At 29.7% G+C, this 18,625-nt stretch overlaps 1 protein-coding gene across 1 annotated transcript in view; it reads left to right on the top strand.

Annotated features, from left to right (window-relative positions):
• Window positions 1-18,625, top strand: part of LOC122268424 (disco-interacting protein 2 homolog C-like) — a 120,646-nt gene that overhangs the window by 68,228 nt on the left and 33,793 nt on the right. Inside the window, exons 6-8 of the mRNA XM_087154802.1 lie at window positions 7,948-8,048; window positions 11,702-11,830; window positions 17,550-17,603. The gene's annotated coding sequence lies outside the window, so the exon portion shown is untranslated. The remainder of the gene's footprint in view (window positions 1-7,947; window positions 8,049-11,701; window positions 11,831-17,549; window positions 17,604-18,625) is intronic.

The following is an 18,625-nucleotide window of genomic DNA, read 5'->3' on the forward strand; positions in this document are numbered from 1 at the left end:
ATATGCTTAAAATATTTTCGAGATTTAGCGAATTTTGCTAAGAAGTGAATTTATATTTATGAGTCTTTAATTTTGATTGTTCCCCTGCTCGAAATTATTAGGAGCAGAGTACGGCTACCCAGTTTTTTGGCTGTCAATTTGTTTTAAAAAATCCCTCTGCTCTACGTAAGAATACTACGTTAGGTAAGAAAGTATGTTTTCGCATCTAATTTTGTAACTTAAAATATCGAGTTCTCTGTTTAAACAATTTATAGTAGACTTTCGAAGCATTAAAATTGAGTCTTTGAAGGCAAAGAATCCATTCTTAAATCAAAAGTTATTCAGGGAGTTCATTTTTGATTTTGTGCACTGCGCTCACAATACAGGTGTCTGTGATAATGAGGTTATTTTAAATAACATAGTCAGAATTATGAATGCCTGTGTAGTACAAAAGAAAAAGGTTTTGGTTCATATTAAGTTTCTTGATTATTATGAATCTGATAATTAAACCTTTGATTAATATGAATCTAATTAATATGAATCCCTTGATTATTATGAATCTAATTTATATGAATCCTTTGATTAATATGAATCTGATTAACATGAATTCCGTGATTAATATGAATCTGATCAATATGGATCCCTTGATTAATATGAATCCCTTGATTAAAATAATAGCTAATCTGGATATTTTTGTTTTAATGGTTTATGAAATTATTACCGATTCAAAAACAATGGTATTTTAATTCTAATCATAAAGTATTTACTTTTCAGGTATATCTTAAAATAGAAATTTAATATTTTTCATAGGACCTATTTTTGGTAAAAAAGTTTTAAGTCCTAAGGACCAGTTAATTCCAAAGTCTAGCACAATCCTTCTTATTTGCCTTAATTCACTTTTAAACTTTTTTTATCACTTTTAAACGTTTTAATTTTGTTTTCACTTTTATCTAAAATTTCGTGTGATCTACATTTAGATTCAATTGATTTTAACCCATTTTTGGCCAAAATTGCGCAAACGCACCATTTCAATAAATATTTTTCTATTAACACTGTAATGTATATTTTTCACTAATTTTATTTTTCTGCTACTGTCAAGGGTTCTTAAGACACCCAAAAATTAATAGTAATTCAATTGGAGTACACATACCTTCTGTTGAGAAATTTTTAAACTATTTAAGTTTTTCAACTCAAAACGGTTATTTACAAATGAATTTTTTTGAGAAAGTATAATTAATCCTTTTGAGATTTATAAGTATGTTTTTATGATGGATTAAAGTTGTAAGTCAGTAAATAAAAAAAAATTCATAATGAACAAGCGTTCCACTAAATGGTTTGTTCATTTATTTGGTAAATGGTGCCTATACGCCCCATTATATATCTTGAATAAAATATAATTTTTTATGCACGAATTTTTTGTGTCTTAATGAATGTAATGTAAGCATATTTCAATGAAAATATCACATTTTCTAAAATTTATTTGCATGGCTTAAAATGAGTTAATTACATTGAATGTGGTGTTTGGTAGGATAAGCAAGATGCCCCATTCAATAACAAGAAAACAGTATTTGTTAAATAATCACACAAACTCTTAATGCATACTTTTCCATTTATTTCAAAAACAAATTGTCACAATTTGAGATACATATTTTTTTGTTAATGTATTTTTTATTGCTCCTTAAAAACTCTTCTTAAATTTATAATATTTAACGAACTTTTAAATTTTAAATATTTGTCTGTTATATAATTCTGAAAATATTGTCCAAATGTGGCTATGTAGTTATTTTATTTGCGTTGTAGGATATTCCGGGCAAATGTATGGCAGGCAATGGCACTTGATCTTTAAAAAACACATCATTGAAGGATATATTGAGCAAATGTATGTCAAACTCTTTTAAAGAAATTTATTTTTAATTGCAGGGGTGCTACGCTTGCGCCATTTGCGACAAACTGAGACAAAACGGCATAACTGCACCATTTTGCGACATTCAGCTCAGTTTCTGCCAAAGCTGCGCCCTTCTGAGACAAAACGTCCAAAATTTGACAAACCTGAATTCAGTTTCAAATATTAATCCGCATCGCCGTGAGTCACAGGAAAGCATTTTGCTGTTCACGCCTCCTAAATACGTCATTTAAATGTCAGAAATTCCGTTTGGCAAATCAGCTATTGGAATGCATATAGAATATGCGTTTCGTGCTTACAATTGGATTATGTACAGCAGTGAGTAGCAATCAGTATCGTATGCACGTGATCTTGTAAAAAAAGAGGGTATTCTTCCCTTATACTATTGGTTATTATCTTGCTTTTTTTTCTTAGGAAACTGTACAGTGCACATAATTATTCAGGGATGAAAGACTTCCGCGAAAAAGCGGAAATCCGCTTTTTTCTCCCAATTTTTAAAATTTCCGACCATGTTCCAAAAACTAAAATTTTTAGGGAGTCCAATTGGAGAAACCCAAGCCGCCGGAACGATAGTCGGACTACCGCGACTTCCGCTATAGAGTGGAAAGGAGTCTAAGCGTTTCGTTTCGACAGCCGAGATTTGATTTTTTTGTTTTTGTTTGGCTGATTTTCGGAATTAGGAGCTGGGCTGGAATATGCTAAAATCGCGATTTTTAATCTGACGATTTTAATATCAATCATCGATTTTCGTATTTAACTGATTTAAAACTTACGAGTTGCGATTTTTTTTACGCTATTTAAAAATCGTACTAGCAATTCCTATTCACTCAATTTAAAAATTCAATATCGCGATCTGTATTCTCGCGAGTTTAAAATCCAACGTCGCGATTCGTATTCACGCATTTTTAAATCCAATATTGCGATTCGTTATCACGCAGTTGTAATATCAGATCTCGTTTTTCGTATTTGTACGCTTTTAAAAAATTATTCATTGCGATTCGTATCCACGTGATTTAAAAATTATGCATCGTGATTCTTATCTACGCGATTTAAAAATTCAATATCGCTATTTGTATTTTCGCGTTTTTAAAATCCAACAGCGCAATTCTTATTCACGTAATTTTAAAATTCAAAATCGTGATTCATATTCACGCGATTTTAAAATCCAACATCGTGATTTGTGTTTTTAAAATCCAGCAGCGCGATTCATGTTTACATGATTTTATAATCCAAAATCTCGATTCAAATTCACGCAATTTTAAAATCTAACCACACGATTCATATTCACGCGATTTTGAAATCCAATATCGCGATTCATATTCACGCGATTTTTAAAACCCAATATCGCAATTCATATTCACGCGATTTTAAAATCCAGTATCACGATTCTAGAAAGAAGTAGAATTAAGTTTTTTCTTGAATTAGTTACTGTAAAGGTGTGATATATTTTTCTACAGTTGTTGCATTTAAACAATTACCAAGTGCACTCATAATTACATTTCATGATTGTGTATTTAGCTATATAAATTAAAAGAACTAACTGATCTTGTGAATGCAAGAAAGTACAATCTACTAGTCAATGCCAATTAACTAAAAAAGTTTACTTTTATACTTAATAAAGGATCCAAGTCATTTTAGAAAGAAAAGTATATTTATATGTGTCTTTTTAAATTGTTTATAATAGTTTTTATATATTTCTGTTTTGATATAAAAATTTATATATGCTAATTTTTGGCTATTAAGTGCTCCCTAAAATTTTCTTGAAAAATTCCTACCTAAAATATTTCAAAATTTCACTGCACCTCCTGAATTCTATCAAAGAGTGGTTTTTTTGTGTGTTATTTACATTTTCTTAAACTCTCATTATTTAATTACTGAATTTCTCTTTTAATTATTGAAATCTGTAGACCTTCCATTGTAACTGAATAGTTATATATTTTGAGATGAAATTTGAGCTCAAAATAAAATGGGCATTTTCCCTTTTGAATTACCAAAACTAAATAGATATTTCTTTTTAGAGAGGTTACACCATTATATTTTAAAAAATAAGAAAGTTAAAATTTACTTTGTAAAATTCTGTAACAGATACTATTCATTGGCATAAATGATAAATGCAATGTATATGAAAACAACAGAGTCCACCATATGCAGGTTTTTTAAAATCCTAGCAATAGTGAACGTATGTATAATTGTAGTACTCCTAGTATGCTATTAATGGTTTTATGGATCCTGAAAATTATCTTTATATTGTTATCAAACTGATTAATAGTCATTTTAGCTGAGATAAACTGAGTCAAGAAATAATTTTAGCTGAGACAAACTGAGCCAAAAAGAGATTTTAACTGAGACGAAATGCAATTTCTGGTGAGACAATTTGATATTTTGCGAGTAGCACCCCTGTAATTGTCTAAAGAAGGGGGGCACAGCATGCGGCCCGCCAATCCTCGATGTGTCCCCCGCGGCTGCAACCTGAACAAAATGAAAAAAGTAAATAATTCAATTTTAAAAAATAAATAAAAAAATTTCGGAAATTTTGAATTGTTAGTTAATTGGAAAGTTAGTTTTGAATTGTTAGAATAAAGTTTTTGATGTACCCTATCTCTACCAATTTAGTTTTTCGATCGCTTTTTTTCGATGTTTAATGCTGCGGATTTACTCATAGTTTTAAGACATAATATTTATAGTTATCCAAATATTTTTAATACGACATTATTATTGACACTTTTCGTGTGTCTTCGTCCTAAATCAATTGAATTTTCGGTAGTCATTGCCACTCGTTTTCACGTAGTTTCTGATATCGCGATTTTTTTATGAAATCGAAATATCTCTTAACGTTTCGAAAGTTATGAAACTCTTTATATGCAAAAACTTCATCGCAACTCTAAATGACTTTTGATACTTTTTTCGGAAGTTATTGCTTCGCATTTTTAAAATTTCGTTATTTTCAGCACGATATTATTATGAATCGCGAGTAAGGAATAGCTCATTTAGATAACCATTTTTTAACTCGCTTTATTTATGCCTATTGCATCGTAAATATGAAGGGATTTTAATAGTTTTTTTCGGTAGTTATTACTATGCTTTTCCCCACCGTTTAAAAAATCTTGATATTTTTATTACTATAGTTTCACGACACGCGAGTTTTGCATCGCGTATTAAAATTATCACTTACGTGCTCTGAGTCAATTTCAACACAAATATAAGTATTTTTTCAAACGCTTATTTTTATAGCAGTCGCAATTTAAAAGTCACTCATCATAATTCGTATTCACGATCTAAAAATCGCATTTCGTATAAACAAAACGTGATTTAAAAATCATCCATCACGATTCATATTCATGAGATATAAAAATCACAAATCGTGATTCGTATTTTGGCGTTTAAGAAATCATACGTTGCTATTTTTCTCGCTATTCAAAAATCCTACTTCGTGATCCATATTCACGTTCATTCAAAACACATATCGCGATTCATATTCATTCTTTTTAAAAATCATACGCTGTGAGTCGGCTGCTCAATGTCTATTCAGTCATCGAAAGAATTATACAGAATGTTTCTGAGCTGCATTTAAATATGTCTGCGAGACTGTATACCAAGCAGTTCAGGATTAACAGTTGAAGTTGTTATAAATTAAAACACAATAAAGTTTCTTTTCAAAAAAAAGAAAAAAAAAAACATTTTGCCAATGGGTAACCTGTGATTGCAGCAAGGGATCACAATTTTCTTCATTTTGCAGTGAATCGTAATATATTTTTCTCTATTATTATCTAACCTCCTCATGTTGGAACAACAAAACTTTTTGTTAAATATGGTCAAAAATATGTCTTATCCCATTAACCGACCAAACAACCACGTGTTTTAATTTCCTCAGAACATTAACTGCTAGTGTGAGGAATCGTCAGCCTGACAAAAATTTTTGTTATCGCAAATGCCAAAAATGTTACGACCAAAAACATCCTGTATCCAGCTTCTGATAAATTGATTAATTTGGTTAACTAGTAGTTTTTATTAGAAATTATGCGTTATCCTTGCCGTTCATTTAACATTTTAAATTATGCGTTATCCTTGCCGTTCACAATTTTTTTTTCGTTTCTGGAACCCTTAGTAATCAAACTTCCCTCTGTGGAACCCCGATTTCATAAATTAAGTTCATTAGGTGAATATACAAACAATTATTAAAAATCACTAATATGAAAGACTGCTAATTATCAAAAACTACTAAAAGACAATTATAAATTTATTAACCAATAAAGTGCTATTTTATTTTCAAAATATTTAATTGGAGTAATGACATTTTTTCGTATCTTAAATTAGGTTTGATATCCGACAGTTGAAATCGCAAGTAGAATCTAATCTAGATATGGATTTGTTTCATAAACTAAAAGTGATGAAATAAGCCGTTGAAATGAAAACTGAAAAGAACTTAAGTTTAAATTAGTTGTTCAGGAAGCACATTTCTTTACTAACGATTTTAGTTTTGATTTGAAGATCACAATGGGAAAGACTAATGCACATTTGTATAAATCCTATCACTAAGTTATTCGCATTTATTTTTTCAAAAGCAAGTGCCTTTTCTTTTGTCACTTTACTTTAAATAATATAGTAAAGACATCCGAAATATTAATTAAATAATGATTTAATCATTGCACCTAAATATATTTGTAGGTTTCAAAAATGTTATAAAGTTCTAAGTCTCGGTGCTCCTTTAAATCTTCCATGGAACCATAAGTTTCTGCGGAGAACCATTTCGGAAACCGCTACTTTAGCCATTAAAGAAAATAGTGATCATTCCAAAATTTTTCCTCGATCAGCATACAGACATAAGTTACAGCTTGGCCAAAGAATACCTAACAAAATAGAGCGAAATTTTAATCTACATAGTGCGTAGCGTTTTTAAAAAGTGCTTGATTTCGATTTTCGTTTTAAAAACCCTTAAAGGTGCTTCATTGAATGGGTGTTTTTAAAAAGTGCTTAATTTCCCCTCTTCGCAATGAATTTTTTTCTTTACCATGTCGATTTTCGCCACGTATTGTGCAAAAGCGTAGTTTTCACATTGTTCTATTCAACCTTATCGAAAGTCATTCTAACACAATGCATTTTGGCTTTCCGTCGGTCCGTAGCGTATGAAAGCGCCAATCCTTTTACATGTTTGATGAAATACTTGTGGGTCCTTATGTACTTCTACTGGGTTGGGTTCGGTGAGATTCTTGCACTCTCATGTGCGACTCTGCTGCAATTTGCAAGATATTCTCAATTTCAGGCTTCATTTTCCACTTCTGAAATCGAACCGAAAAATCTCTCGATCATTTTATGATGGCTAATGTAATCAAGAGAAAAGTTCTCTATCAGAAACAAGTTATTTTATCATGATTATGAAAAGTCTTTGGTAACTAGTTTGCATTTTGTTAATGTTTTTAGTGCTTAAAAAGTACTTAAAATGCGCTTATTTTTTGTTGAAATATTTGGCTGCGCACCCTGATCTAATGAACAAGAGAACAAATCACACAAACCATACAAACCTGTTGGTCAGCCTGTCTTTACCTGTTTAATAGTAAATCGCGTGCATGTATAGTGAGGGAAAGAAAAAGCAACACTTAAGTTTAATGATTTTTAATTCATTTTTATTGTTCAGTGTATATTTTAAAGAAATAATCAAGCAAGTCTTACAAAAACGCATTAAAAACTTATGCTCCCTCTTCTGTATTACTCACGTGTTTCTCTTTGTTCCAGTAGTCTTTTGCACCATGCACATAGTCGTTATTTTAATTAAAAGTTTTATGAACATGTTAATAAATTTTCATTTAAATTTGTCATTTGAAATGTGATCAATTAACCCTGCAATCAAGCATGCAGGTCACAAGAAATGAAGCAACATACCTAGGTAGAGGCTGAAACTAGACTTTTTGCTAATTAATTAAAATTTTTAACATCAGTGTCAGGTCACCTAAAGTATTGCACTAAGTATAGAAGTTTAGACATTAACGATTTACCTAAGTGTTTTTTAATTTTGTGTTAAAAAGCAAATTGTTTTGTGTACTTATACTGAAACTTATAATGTTTTTCAGTACTTGGAACCTTGAGTAACACATTAAAGTACTTAGTTAAAGATTGTGATCCAAACAGTGGGGAACCAGATGATGAAGAAGGCTATGAAGATGAATATGTAGTGAGTATTCTCACTTTTCTCAAAATGATGGCTCAAGGAATTCTATTACAATTGTGTATATTCCTTTTCATTGCAATGATTGTGTGTATAAGTGTTTCTATGTGAGTGTCTGAACTAACAATGTATATCTATGCACATAAGTTTAAAATGTAGAGAAAATATGGAAAATACTAAAGATTAATGAAAAGAGAAGAAAAAATATTAGAATAAATTTAAAAAATTTTTTTTAAAATCTAAATTCTAAAGGTATGAATTGGTTAAGAGTCTTTTTAATATTGGATAAGCATTTTGATTCTGAAATTCACCCCTGATTAATTCGAAGGATTATGAAACAATTATAGTAAAAAAGATGTGAGCAATAGCAAATATGAGAATTAATTTTCAAGCAATTAATAATTTTAACTTAAACAATTTAAATAATTAAAATAACAGCATACCGAAAACTGCTTTTGTAATATATTAAAATTTTGAATTAAATAATAGTATATTTAAATTTTGAAGTGTAATTAACTTTAAAAAATAAATTACATTGAATTGTGGGAACACTTTTACAATGAGTGTACTACAAAAAAATTTTTAAATCAAATAATCCCCCCCCCCCCAAAAAAAAAAAATTATAAAGATGCAGATGATTCAAGTGTAGAAAAAAAACTTCTTTCAAACTTTAGTATTTTTTGAAATCTAATAAATTAAAAATGCTTTTTCGTTTTGGCAGCACTTAAGAAGGCATCAGGCTTAAATTTGACACTAATCACTTAAATGGTAGTCATGTGTTTTTTTAAATTTGTTTCTCCTTTGCTGCTAGGACTGAATATAATTATAAATCTATTCTCCAGATTGTGATATTTTTAAAGATAGTTCTAAGTGTTAATGAAGTTTTTATTGTATATAGATTATTATATTTGAATTATAAATTTTCAAATTATAATTTTCCATTAACTGTACAAAAAATAATTTACTGGCAGTAAACATATTTCAATTTTACCCATTTACTTTTTGGTTCTTTAAATACAAGTGCTATTAAAACTCATTAAATATATATTTAGTGTATTATGATGAAGTGTTTGTTCTGCCCAGGGTAATTTTTTAAATTTTTTTTCATTAAAAAAATCTGATATAAACTACTTTACACTTCACCAGATATGTAATCGACAGTCTTTAAAATCCAGTAAAATGTTGAGCTATGATTGAATTACATGCCAAATGAAACCAGTAATGAATTTTTTAAGTTTAAGCAATGTCCTTGTATTTGGTATCATTTTAAAGAAAATTTGTTGTAATTTATGAATTCAGAAGTTATTTTTTGGATTTATACATGATAATAGTAAAATTTATCATAAATAGAGAGCATTCATAAGTTTGACTTATTCTATTAAAAAAACTGTCGATTTTAAAGAAGAATAAGTTATTAAAAATATTACGATTTTACAGATATAGTTTGATTTATATTGTAAAATAAATTGTTCCTGATACTAATTATGAAGTGATTTCTGTCAGCAAAAAAAATTCTTGTTTTTTAAGTCAAAAACTATCTCAAATATTTATTTGCCCCTTTGTTACAATTTTTTTTAAAGTTTATTTTATTCATTACCACCTTTACCTTTAACTTAGCCTTTTAACTTAATAACTGGTTTTTACAATAAAATCTATTTTAACACTGTCTGGTAAAGTAAAAAATTTCAAATATAACAACAAAGATGTAGCATAGGTTCACTTGTCAGATATTATTGCAGTGCTGCCAACTCCAACTTTAAATAACCGCAGAGTCACTTTTGATATTTCCCTTCAACTTTTTGCCAAATTTTGTACATTTACTGCACATGTACTCTGTTACATTTCACACCCTCTCTGTTACGATGCATGATTTGGATTCAAAAAGAAATGTGTTTGCAATTTTAAAAGTCTTATAATAATTTATTTTGCCTTGAAATGTGATAATTTTTTTAAAAAAAATTACAGATAATGTTTAGGATGGTACAAATCACAGAATTTAGCAGAAATAACAGTGCATGTCAAACATCGCATCCTAACGTAAGCATATCCTAGTCGAATTTTTTTTTCAAAAATATTGAATAATTTTTTTTAGAAAAAAATACTTTTGTGATTTCCCTTCTGTTGCGCTTGGAATTCAACTGTGACGAAATTCACTGATTTTAATTATTTAGTGATTTGTTTGTTATGATTATTACACCTGGCGCGTAGCGTTTTTAAAAAGGGATTAAAGGTACTTATTTTAGACTTCTTTTTTTTAAAAGCCCTTAAAGGTGCTTTTTTCATTGGATGTTTTTAAAAGGTGCTTAATTTTCCCTTTTCGAAAATGTGATTTTTTTTTTTTTTTTGCTGTGTCAATTGTCATACTAAATGATAAAAAAAAAGCATATTTTTTGCAATTTTCTCTGAAATATTTATCAGAAACTAGCTATTTTATTATGATTATATAAATTTTTAAAATGTTTTTGAATTTTGTTGCTTTTATGCTCATAAATTAAAAACTGTAAACGATAGAAAAAAATAATTTTTATTACTGCACAGATCTTAATTATGATATCTATATATATATTTTTTTTTGGAACGTGAGTAAAAATATTTTTAAGGGTATATTTCACATAGTTCTATTCAACGTTTTCACAATTTATACAACCACAATCTATTTCGGCATACCATCGGTCCATAGCGAATAAAAGCACCAATTATTTTACATGATAAATGAAATGCTGGGAGTCCGCATGTGCAACTCTGCTGCATTTTGCAAGATATTCTCAATTTCAGACCCTCCCCCTTCGATATCAAACCAAAAAATCTCTTGATCATTTTATAAAGGCTAATACAATCTAGAAAAGAGTTCTTTTTCGTAAACTAGTTACTTTAGCATGATCATGTAAAGTCTTTAAAAATTATTTTGCATTTTGTTAATGTACATAGATCTTAAAAATATTTTTTGCATGCTTAAAGTACTTAAAAGGTGCTTATTTTTTGTTGAAAGATTTGGCTACGCCTCCTGTTGTGCTTCGTTTAAAAATTTTCGTTTCAAATAATAACTATTTTAGCTATTTCATTGTTTTTGAATAATATTAAGAATTGTTAATCAGCGTTGCCACTCCACAGGAAAAATACAGGGGATTTAAAAAAGTCAGCTAAAATGACAGGGAAAATGCGGGAAAATTTGTATTTTTCCTTACAAACCGAGAATTTTATTTCCTTTTAAAAAATTCAGTCCTCTCAAACGCAATCTATGGGATATTTAAAGATGATAGTTCAGCTATATTATATTATTTCTTTTTCTATATCATTATCTGTTTTATGTTGAGCTTAATTCTCCCAAGTTTTTTTAGCAACTAAAACTATCATCTTCATCCTAATATAGTTCACAGTGAATGTGTGTATCCTCTTAATATAGTGTTCATAATATGAACAGGGAAAACATAGGGATTTTTTTACAGATATCAGTGGCAACCTTGTTAATACTTTTTATCAGATAATTTTGCTTGAAAATTAAAAAAAAGAAAGAAAAAAAGCTTATATAAATTGAACAAGAATCCAATAAAATCAAATAAATAAATAAAAAATTTGATTTTATTTTTAATTGCCAACCAATACTTAATGAACAATTTGACATAAATTTTGTGTATGAAAAAATATCTTTGTCTCTGCAGCTTGAGGAATAGTGTTGAGCGACCATATTCAAAAAGTATTAAAAACAAACTTTAGCGCTGCCTAGGAAGAGGTCACTGCTATGAACGAACTGGAAGACACTTATGACTTTAATCTCAAAAAACTGGAAGGTAAGCTTAAATATCTTCTCATAGGAAAATTTCCTGTCAATTCCTTACTAGTCATGGTGCTTAGGGCTTAAAGATGCTTAATTACGTTTTTAAAAGCCCTTAAAGGTTTTTTTTTTTTTTTTTTTTTTTTTTTTTTAGTTTTAAAAAGTGCTCAATTTTGACTTTCCAGAAATGAGATTTTCGCAATGTTTAATGCAAAAGCGTGGTTTTAACAATGTTCTATTCAACGTTTTACATTCATTCAAACACAGTGCATTTCAGCGTACCATCAGTAAGTAGCGTATGAATGCTCCAATCATTTTACCTGTTTGAAGCAATACTTGCGGGTTCACTTGTGCGTATATTGAGCTGAGTTCGTTGAGTTTCTTGCCCTCTCATGTGCAACTCCGCTGCATTTTGCAAAATATTTTCAATTTCAGGCTTCATTTTCCACCATCTGAAATCGATCCGAAAAATCTCTCGATCTTTTTATGGTGGCTAAAATAATTAAGAAAACAGTTCTTTGTCAGAAATTAGTTATTTTATCATGATCATATTAAGTCTTTGAAAAATTATTTTGCATTTTGTTAATGTAAATAGGGCTTAAAAATATTTTTTGAGTGTTTAAAAAGATGAGGACCTATAGCTGAAATTATAAAAGAAAATAAATTAAACCTTATTATAAAAAAAAGAAACAAATTTAAAACTATTAAACATTGGATATTGATATGAAAATAATATTTCATTTGAAAATGTTTTTTAAAAAATTTAATATTTTTTTCTATGAAATTCAGTGTTTAAATTCCGGTATCTATACCTGCGTCAAAAAAAAACCCTCAGTAGCGCCATACAAGAAGCAAAAAACAATACATTGGGAAGGAGATTAACTAACTAAAAGAGTTTAGTCCATAAACGCAACCATAAAAACTATCACATATTTTTTTCAAAAAAAATTTTCAAACATCAAAACCCTTTAACCCCTTTTATTAGACCTGAAAATAACTACTCGCTATGTGGCAAGTGAACAGAAAAAGTAGCAAAGTTGCGAAAAACATTAAATAAACAACTGCTTATTTTTTTTCATTGCTTATTTTAAAATTCGTTTACTGTAAAAGTACGTCAATGTAAAAAAATATACTTTGAGAATTTGGAATTCACCAATTCTTGGTTGAAAAAATCATGTAGAAGGAGAATTCTTTAACAATTCACATATTTCAAAGTTGTAATCTATACATTAAATATATTTTGCCCCCCCCCCCAAATATTTTTACATAACGTTCCTTAAAAGTCAGTATGCTTAACTGAGTTTTATCACATATTTATTACTTTTATTACTCAATTAAATTTTTATAGCCTCACATTATTTTTAAAAGGTTTTTTTTTAAAAAAAATATAATTTAATCGAAGTTTAAAAAAAAGTTTGCAACATGTGGCTTTTAAATGTCTTAAATAACATCGTTTATTGATATCGGTCACCAACTCACTTACTTGCAAACTTGATCAAGGTAGAAAGCTGAAAATTGAGGAAGGAAATTGAGGAATCGTAAAATGGCGTCTTAGAACGAAATACCAACATCTAAATGGTTACATTGGTGATGTTCAATTTCAAATAATCGTGTGTTGTCAACTAGTAATGATAAACGGAAAATTATATTACAATTTCAATTTCCAATGGGATATTTTGTTCCAATTCAATGCTTTAGGGAAATATTAGCTGAACTTAAAAGTCCCATAAAAGTACATAAAGTTTTATATAAATTAAAAGGTACATAAAGTTTTATACAATTTCGAAAATTTATAAATATTTTTTTAAATATTTTGATATGATATGAAAACTTTATTCAAATTAGGCATGATAGTCTTAATGATGAGGATGACATATAATTGACAGGTATTTTGCGATGCACCATAGTTCTGGTAATAATGTGATTTGCTAATTCTTTTCTGGGGGGGGGGAGATTATAAGCAATGCTAACGTACGACATTGTAATAGGCGTCGGCAGAAAAAATTCCTACTTGAAGTATCTGAGTCATAAATTGTATAATTTCTTAGTCGAAAGTTAAGTAAAACTAGTTTTGGTGGTATAGTTGACAAGTTTGCTAACGAAACAAAATTGTGGGCCTGACGATTTCTTATGGTGAGCTATCACTTGGAGGCAAAATTCAAACTTTCTAAACACAAAAAAACTAAAAATTGCTTTTCAAACAACTCTTTGGTAGGTAAAATCGCATACACTTGGGCTTACAATTTCCTACAAAGGGCAGACGTCCGCTCTTAAAATTCAAACTTGTTGTGTCAAATTATGACATGAGATATAACATGAGATATAACATGAGATATGTGCAGAGATAAAAATGTAAAAAAATATTTTGGTAGAAAAATGTTTTTTTTTTTATATTGTATAACTCAATGTTTAATTTTTATTTCTGTAACTTACAATTGATCCAGTAGAAGTCTTAAGCTTCTACGTTGAGAATCTTAATTGCTAAAGATTAGTTGCAAGGTTCAAACTTTTTCCTACGTCATCAAGTCAGAATTTATTTATTTTTTTTTTTTGTGGCTTCTCCTTCGAAAATTTTGGGCGAACTATTTTCAATAATTCGCTATCGTTTTGCATCTAAATTCAAATTTGGGATTTCGATGACAAATTTAACTAAAAGTAAATTTTGCTTAAATTTATCATGATTTTTTTCCTGAGCGAAATAAGACAAAATTAGTAAGAAATTGTTGCCAGCATTTTTTATAAGGGTCACTGTTTCTAAAATTGAAAATTTAAAACGATTAAAATAGCTATCCATATTATTTATGCAAAGCATTTCTCAAAATATAAATCTTTTGAACCAGTTATGCTAGATAAAATTTGTGTTAGTTTCGAATCGTAAAGTTTATTAGATACTAAACAAAGCTGATATTATTGGGATTAATATAGCGCAACATATTTTGTTAAATTATTTTTTTACCATCCATAAATTAAAATTTGATGTTAATTTAACTTGATTTCGAAGTGAATCTTGGATAACGAATTTCAGTGTGCCTGAAATACTGATCTAGTGTAAAATAAAACTGTTCAGAGTTTCATTATTCAACAGTGAGAAATGCGTGCAAACCTAACTGACATGAAGAGAAAAGAGAGAAATTATTAAGTAGAGGGGGAAAAGTAAGAGGAATATGCAAATATCTTACTTAATTTTCATCTATATTTATTAAAAGTTTTGAGCAAATTATCAGTCTTTCATGTTAGCTTACATAATATACTAAAAAACACTGCGATTAAAAAAGCACAAGATTACATTTCGAAAAAAAATGAAATGGCAGAATAAAAAAAAAATGCAAGAAATAGAAAAAAATATATATAACAGAATCACCACTTATAGCAAAATAATAAAGATAGCGAGGAATAAATCAAAAACAATTTAAAGCAGGCATGAAAACGATACTAACAGTGTTTCTGACAGTTATGAATGAAGCAAAAGAGGAAAATAGATGGTTTTGAATTCAAAAGCAAAATTTTATTTCTCCATATTATCTAGGAAAAAATGGACTTAAAAAATTATATCATCAGAAATGCTCTTGAAAAATAATGTGCTGTAATACAAGCGTCGATCGAAACAAAGAATTTCAAATAAAGAATAGCAAACAAAACAAAAAAACAGTTCTAAAATCTCAATTTTTCTTATTACCACAATTTCGGGAGAAACTAGCCATAAAAGCAAAATATTCTATTAGAAACAGTTGGAAAATATATGTAAACAAAGATAAAAAAAAATTATAGAAAAAGAAAAAAATGGACGAAAAAAAATCGTTAAAGCAGAACTTAGTAGCCGAAAATTTTAGAAAGAAACGACGATAGAAAAAATCCAAAACAACTCCTAAAAATGCACCTGAATAAAATCGCCGTTAAAAACAATAATTTAGAATTTAAATCTAAAAAAAAAAATATTTATTCTCAAAAGAAACCTTTATCACTGTAAATATCTTTTTTTCGTTTTGCCGCAAGTGAAGAAGATTAAAAAAAAGTTTTATTCGTCATTAAAATCCTATTTAGTTTATTTCTTCTGTCAATGAAAGAATGCGTGCCATGCCGGGATAGCCCGGTTGATAGAGTGTTGGGCCCATGTCCAAGTGGTCGTGAGTTCGATCCCCGAGCAGTAAATGGTGACTGGTGCATGTTAAATCTGACGGGTCGCAAAATCCTTCATATTTCCTTAACAAATCATACTTCTAGGGCAGTGGTCGGCAAAGTGCGGCTCCGGAGCCGCATGTGGCTCTTTGGGTTCTTAAGTGCGGCTCTGGCACAAATGTCCACGGAAGGCGCAATAATATTTTCATTTTAAAAAAAACTTGTTAAGAAAAAAATTACATCTTATTTTGATAAATTAAAATTCTTCTATAAATCGAGAACATGTATAATTTTTTGTTTAAATTAAAAGGTAATAAATAAGGTAGATAGGTAATTAAAATTTTATATTGTAGTAAAAATACGTAACGAACATCGAGTTAAAGTTTATTAGTTTTCGTAAACGTAAACACAAACCACGTACAAGCTACAGGCTGAAATTGTTCGTATGTTTTTGGGGTACTCCGGTGTGATACAAAGGTACCACAAGCATGCGCGCATACTTTTAAATTGGCATCACAACACAAGTGGTCTGCTTTGAATGACCTGGAGAAGGAAGACTTGATCATATTCAACGCTTGGAATAGTATTCCTGACTCTTACGATCAGCTGAAAAAGCTCGCGTTTGCTGTTCTTTACCTTTTCGGTTCTACATATATATGCGAACAATCTTTTTCAAGCATGAACATTATCAAGAGTAAACTGAGAAGTCCTCTTATTGATGAGAACTTGGAATCATGCCTAATATTAAAAACAACAGCATACAAACCTGACTTACGCAAACTTTCGAAGGAGATGCAAGCACATTGTTCGCATTAATAAATATTTATTAAGTATGAAATTTAGTTTTATTTAGTGTACTACTTATTTAGTGTAATAAAAGTTTACTAAACAAGCAGATTTGGCTCCCAATTTGTTTTAAAAATTATTGTAATGTTCATATTTGGCTCTTTGGCTAAAAAGTTTGCCGACCACTGTTCTAGGGGATCTGAATTGGAAATAGATCGTTCTCTGGTTCAGGTCAAAATTATGATCTGTGGATGCATGAATGGGCCCACCCTTCAAACGGGCTGCGGCGTGTGTGTCTGAAGTCACGCACGTCGTCTTGATCATAGATGGTAGATTATAGATGGAGCTACTGAAAAACAAGAAACGCACCCTCAGCTTTAAAATTCGCCTAGTTTCACCCAACAGGCTTGCTAGTATGGGTGAGTGACAACAACAACAAGAATGTGTGGAGTGAAAGTTTCGGTGAAAATCGCATATTTCTTGCGTAATACGAAATGTCGTAATCACTGATTTTGGAGCACATGGGGCAATTTTGGCGGAATAGAGCCACGTCAGGTTGCGAATGGCAGGCATTTGTTTAATCGCCATTTTTTATATATTATATTCTCCTTGTTGCCGGTGGCGACTGATAACTCATCCCTATGTTTAAAGGGCTAACTATGGTTGACGGAGGTATGGGGAAGAATTGGACGCATTGAACAGTATTGTAATAAAAGTTTTCTTCGAATAAATAAGTATATAGTGACCACATATTCATATGCGTGTTAAATTTATTATTATTTTAAAAGGCTGATGTTTTATTCCTATCTTATTGATTACTTTGTATTTTATAGGATAGGATATTGTCTTTGATGGAGAATTGTATTTTGTGATTCGTCATAGCTCTGGTAAGAATTAGACTCTGGTGCTTCAATACATTTTCAGACAGTTCAAATATAGTCGAACCTCATTAACTCGAACCTCGATTTCACGAATTTTTCGATATCTCGAAGAAAAAAAAATTCCCTTCAAATTTCCTATACAATCAATGTTAAAAAAAATTGATTTCACGAATTTTTTTTTCTAATCCCTCGATAGCTTGAATTTTTTTTTCCTCCATAAATAGTGTAGATTTTTCTTCTGAGAATAAAAAACTATTCCAAAAAAAATAATAAAAAAATTAAGAATAGAAAACCAATTCTCATTATGATAAACTCTTTTTTAAAAATGTATATAAAGACGTCATGGAATGATGTGTCTTTCTCTACGATGATGAATGGTTTCAAGAAGGCTGGATTCATTAAAGATCACGAAAGTAGTCAAACAATCAATATCGTTAATTCTGCTGAAAACTACACCGAAAATTATTGGGACAGATTGAACGGACTCATAAAACTTGATGACATGCAATTTCATGACTTTGTAAACGTAGATGATGCAGTAACAGTGTGTGGTCAGTGGGATGACAATGATATCATCGCTAAAACGAAAGCTTCTTGTGAACTATCAGAAGAAGAGGATGAGGAAATCGAAGATTTACCACCCAATGTTACTAACAAACAAGCACTTTCTGCAGTGGACACTGTAAGGAGATTTATTGAGAGGCAGCCAAATATGTCAGAGGAGACATTTAAAGCTATAGTCCACTAAGAAAGTGTTACAAACAAACTTCCTTACACATCTCTAAAGCAAACAACAATTGAATCTTTTTTTAAATCAAAGTGTAAAAAGTATTTTAAGAATAAATATGGAATAGTAAATAAGGTATTAAAGAGCATTTTTCTTTATTCTACCATCAAAAACATGCGATTTTCGATAATTCGGATTTTTGGTATCTCGAATTTTTTGTCCTCTCCCTTCAAGTTTGAGATATCAAGGTTTGACTGTATAACGAAAGCACCTAAAGTCGAAAAGAGAAATGGGATTTGCT

This window comes from Parasteatoda tepidariorum, chromosome 11 (assembly GCF_982258835.1).
Source record: "Parasteatoda tepidariorum strain Cologne lab strain chromosome 11, Ptep-v5.0, whole genome shotgun sequence".
NCBI classification, from domain to species: domain Eukaryota; kingdom Metazoa; phylum Arthropoda; class Arachnida; order Araneae; family Theridiidae; genus Parasteatoda; species Parasteatoda tepidariorum.